A 5,438-nucleotide genomic window follows, 5' to 3' on the forward strand; every position below is an offset into this window, starting at 1 on the left:
AGGTCCCTTCCAACCCAAACTGTTCTATAATCCTATGTCTGGAGTTCTCTTTCCACAGTTCTTCACATAAAAATAATTAGCAAGTTGTGTAAATATCCTCATGAGTCCGAAATAACTTTTCCTTTGGTTATCACCACACTGACACAAGAATAGTCAGCAGGACTGAAGCCCCAAGGCAACACAAATGCACCCTCAGGTCAGGTCTAGAAAAACTGGCAGGGAAAAAATTTTCTTCTCCGTGCGCTGTTCAATGGGAAGCCAAGAAAACTTGCAGTTACAGAATCAGCAGGTTGATCTGAGTGACAACATCCACAGGGCTGGTTAGGGGAGGAAAACTGACATTAGTGCCCACACCTTTGTACACCTGGCCCCATGCAACTGTGCTCAGCCACAGGTAAGAAGTTTCCAGTCTGTCCCACCTCAGGAACCAGTCATCCCCCAGACTCTCTCTGTTTGATCACATCTAGTATGATGACACCTATGTACACCTAGTTTGGCTGGGACTCATTTTTCTCCCTTCTCTCCCCTTTCCCCACATCTCCCTTCTCTCTTTTCCCACTGTCCAGGATTGCTTACACTCCTCAGGTCCCAGAACAAAGTGAGTCAATTTTTGTCCACCAGCCACAAAGTGAGATAAATACATCTCACTACAGATGTCAAGTGAGATGAGGTTTTTTAATGGGATACTGGAACTGCCACATCTTTCTTCATTTAAAACTGTGACATTCAAATCATAATGCTGTGATGTAGATATTGTCGCCCCCCCCCAGCTGTGCCCTGCTATCACAGAACAACATACTGGTCTGATCCTATAAACGCAGCATTTTCTCACTATGTACTCCCCAGACACTGGAAAGATTCCTAAAACTTTGGGGATGTACCTTCTATGTGATCATCTAAGTTACAGCTGTATAGCACCGAGTGTAAAATGAGCTGGAAACAGCTACCTTCTGCCTCTTCCCTCATATAACAGAAAGACCTTACAATTACATGTGTAGAAGCGGCGTTGATATGGGGGAACAACAACATACTAGCAATAAGATAGGGAGGCAGGAAGGATAGGGGTGAGGGCAGTAAAAAGTTTTGTTTCCTCAGAACAGGAATGGTGGAGTGGGTGTTAAATACACAGGATTGACTCACTTCTTACTGGCTTCTTGATTAAAGCTAACTTGAAAGAAGAAGTGGTCAGACACGGTACTCTTCAGGAGCCAGTGTGAACACAGGGTGCTAATGTGGAAAAAGTCACGGAGGGAGCTGATTAACAGGCTGCTCAGAAAGTCCCGTAATGCTCACAATGACAGTGTCACGTCTTATGAGCCCACATGTAGCTATTTTTCCTTGCCTCACTGTTAAGTTTCCTTAATTTTTTATTAATAAATACCTGCATGTGTTCTGAACAGAAAAGGACAGGACATGGCTGTTATATTCTTCTAAATTCTCTATTTCTCAGCTCCCCTCCCCATGCACACATGAAGCTGATTGCTCAGTGATTTACTTTTCTTGTTGCTTTACAAAGACTGTCAAGAACCAGAAAAATGTACTCGTAACACAGGCAACCTACAATAATGAACAAAGGTTTTTAATCCTATTAAAAAAAAAAAAAGAATAGATTCATTTCTGACCGAATGGATTTCATTTCACTAAACAAACCTTCACATTTAAAATTTCCCAAGTCAGGTTCTGAACAGCAGCAAGAAAAGTGGCTTACTCTTTGGAAAATATAGTAATGATATACTTTTGAGATACAAAGACAGATCTATATAGGTGTACACAGAGCACCCACACACCAAGGTATGTAGTTTAGCAGTTTCCTGTTAGGCGTAACTTTTGGCTCGTGTTCTCAGGGGAAATGAAGTATTTAAATCACCTATTAGTCATTAAAAATAGCTTATATCTAGTCAACTTATACAATCCTACTAAGTTCTCTGAAAATGACTACTGGAATTTATCTACTGGCTATTGCTCTTGTTCCCCGCTGCAAACATGAAACAGTTTCTCGGTTTATCTTAACAATTCTCTTTCATCAATACAACTTTAACATTCAGCTCTCCTTGTGCCTAAGTGGAACTCAAGAAAGTTTTCTTGGAAGAACTTTCATTCAAAGTTCCCACTAATGGGAACTTGCCAAGGAAATTAATTTTGAAGTTGTGAATTTTTTTGGACATATTGTTTTGCTTGAGTCCTTGGACTGCCTTGTTGTTTTGCTTTAACAACCTAGCCAAAAAACTGTCCTCCACATTTCCATGGGTCATAACCTTGTATAACCTGACTCAGTGATGGAAAATTAACTTGCTTTTAAGAATTAATAGATAAAAAATGAAACTCACCTGTGAACAGAGTTTATGCAAAGAGGTTTTCCCTGCAGGGTGAAGAGCACAAAACTTCCCTTCTCCCAGCTCCTGCTCAGGCTGCTGGCGAGGCTATCCTCCTCCCAGCTGTGAGTGAGGCTGTCGGTGAAACAGCATAGGGAAGGAGGAGGAGGAGATTGTGTTTCAGCTCCTGTGCTCTTTATGGTTCAACTGCGAAGGAGTCAGCCCAGCCCAGCTCTCTCCTCCCTCACCCACTCATTCATAAATGAAAGAGATGAGGGTGCCAAAAGCAGACACTAAATACGGAGATGGCAACGCATGCAGAGCAGTGTTCGCGCCCGTACCTACCGCCACAGACACAAACCAGCAGATAACTGCACTATGATCACAGCAGCTGGTGGAAAGCCCAAATACTGCTGCTTACAGCTTATCTAAACACACACAGATGTTGCCTCGTGCAGGCGTATTATGAAGTGTACAGAGCATTAGTGTTGTTATTAGTATTATTTACAGTAAGTTGCTCCTACAGCTTGCTGAGATCAGACCTTTGTTATGTCCAAACACAGCAGAAGCCGATCTCTGCACAAGGGAGCATCTTCTCTGTGCAAGAGCAAGGGCTGCAAGGGGGGGTTCCTTTTCCTTCCTCTCTCATCTACACCGCAAGACAGACTGAGGCATAAACAGATCAAAGGGCTCGTCCAACATTGTTCAGAAAGACCATAGCAGATGTGAAAGCTGACCTCCCACTAACTCACACCACTATTATTCCCACAGGAGTGAAAGCTGCACCATGGGATATGTATTAAAGCGCCTGTCATTCCAACTGAAAGGCACTACTCTTAAAAAAACCAGATAGATATGAATTACACCACTGAAGCTGGAAACAAAAGCTGTTACCAGCTCAGGCTCTGAACTGGTACATAACTCACCTGATGTAGCACTCTGCTGTGCTGCTGTAGGGACACCAGTGACACTGCACGCTCAGTACAGCACCTAACGAGAGTTCCCATCTGCTCACTGTAATGGGGTGACAGTGCTCCAAGGGTGGCCAGAGACAGTAAGTCTGGAAATAGGAGTCTTGTGCAGGATACTCCAAGCATGTTCTCCATTTCCAACCTGGTGTAAAGCAGAGTGACATAAGCACAGAAACAAAATAGAAAAAAAAACAACCAGGGAGAGGATACAATGGCATTTACAAAACTTGGAAATACTCCAGGAGTACGCATGGCTAACGTCAGAACTGGCATCAAAAATAACTCCTCATTCCAAACACAGGCCAAGGGCTCTTCAGGTATGACAGGCTACCAGATGGCAGAGCCCTTCCTCTGCCAGGGCTTCTGGCAGATCAGGGATCTAAAATTATCTGCGGGGTTAAGGGACTTCTCTGAGTTTCTGAGGAGGGATGCAGCAGAAAAAATAGGAAGTTCTTGAACATGACCAGAAAAGGCTGCAAAAAACACAGAATGGTCCTTTGCAGGCTCATTGTGCTGCTCAGAGGATGGCAGAGATACAGACAGCACACCTGGCTGAACAGGCAAGGCACAGGCTCCTGGGAGCACAGCCAGGTGCTGAACACCCTCTGCAATATTAAAGAATATGAAGGGCTGGTATCAAATTTATCAGGGTTACTTGGAACGCTCCCTCCTCTGTTTTGTTTTGTTTTGTTTATTTAGTACTCATTTAGTATTTATTTAGTATTTATATGTATTTTTAGATAAATATATATGAATACATATATCAAGAAAATCACACAGGCTGGGATCTTTCAGGAAGCAAAGTAAAACATTTGTTCCAGTGTCTTTTAATCCACAGCTATGTACCCTTGGATATTGTAGCTCTTTTATTAGATTTAAAGAATTTATAAAAGATGATATTAAGAAAATGAAGTGCAGTTACTTCCTTAGTAATATGTGTGCTGCTCTTCAATAAGGAGCAACAGGGCATTGTATTGGACTACTTGCCTTCCCTGAGAGCCTGCCAGGGGCAGAGATCACTTTGGTATCCAGCTCTCATTGGCAGCTGCAGGGAAAGCATTTCCACCTCCTGCAGGGTCCAAGCTGCAGATGGGGAACAAGTCCTGAGAAAACCCACAGACAGCAATTACCCCTTTGGGTGCCAGGGAAAGCAGAAACACCAGTGGAAGTAACATCGTGGGCAGTATCTCTTTCCCAGTTCCCACCTTGGCTGCAATTCTCTGTCATGCTGAACAGCCAACATGCTCAAAGACGTGTTAGACAGGTGTTAGATACAGGTGACCAGAATATCTAGAAAGCAGAGCCAGAGCCTTGGTCATCAGACATAATATATGTCTAACAGAGTGTGCTAAAAAGGCAGCACTTGACCCACACAGCTGGTAAATCAGGCCTTGCAAGCGGAGCAAAACCAGTAACTTCCACAAACCTCCTTTTCAAAAAATTACAGAGTAAAATAAACTCCAGAAAAATCCTGGTTTGCTTTTCTTTCATCCAGCCATTCCATTTTGCTTGTCTCGGCATGCAGATGCTGTAAAGCAGGTCGCTAAAATAAAGGAATTTGGTGGCTTGGGTCACCCCCACTTCGTCATTTCCAAGGGGGCAGAACAGTATCTGTTGCAGACCACAGCCTCCATCACACACACTCAGCAACTGCATGTTGGGACGTATTTAAAACTCTAAAGATGAAAAGAAATGACAGGTTTTGTAGCCTTTTATCTCCATGAATTATACAGCAGCTATTAAAGCTGACAAATAGCTATTATTCGGTGCAAGTGGCAATTCTTACTTTTCACTCACTTTGGTCAAATCATTTTAATGTGTGTGCTGATTAAGTAACTCCACTGAATTGAATAGCTCCTGGCTTGCATGTGTCAAAACCAGAAGCAGCAAGCTTCAAAAAGAATGGAGCTAAACTGGTGCTATAAATGTCACAGATGCCACAGAAATGCAGCAGGAAGGAGGTCATCTAGACCGTCTCCTTACTCTGAGGCCCAATAAGGAAAGTTAGACTACCTCCTCCAGACCTTCAGCTTCTTCTCTTAAATTGCCATTGAGGAAGTGTCCTGGTTTCGGTAGGGATAGAGTAGGGACAGGCACTGCGGCCACTCCAACCCCGGCGACAGGCCCTGCGGCCACTCAGACTCCGGTGACATGC

General features: G+C 43.5%; 1 protein-coding gene across 1 annotated transcript in view; it reads right to left on the bottom strand.

Moving 5' to 3' along the window:
• GPR68 (G protein-coupled receptor 68) overlaps nucleotides 1-2,415 on the bottom strand; it is a 20,258-nt gene extending 17,843 nt beyond the window's left edge. Inside the window, exon 1 of the mRNA XM_009280949.1 lies at nucleotides 2,328-2,415. The gene's annotated coding sequence lies outside the window, so the exon portion shown is untranslated. The remainder of the gene's footprint in view (nucleotides 1-2,327) is intronic.
• Between the last annotated feature and the right edge of the window lie 3,023 nt (nucleotides 2,416-5,438).

The sequence above is a fragment of the Aptenodytes forsteri genome, unplaced genomic scaffold (genome assembly GCF_000699145.1).
Source record: "Aptenodytes forsteri isolate BGI_AS27 unplaced genomic scaffold, ASM69914v1 Scaffold193, whole genome shotgun sequence".
NCBI lineage: Eukaryota > Metazoa > Chordata > Aves > Sphenisciformes > Spheniscidae > Aptenodytes > Aptenodytes forsteri.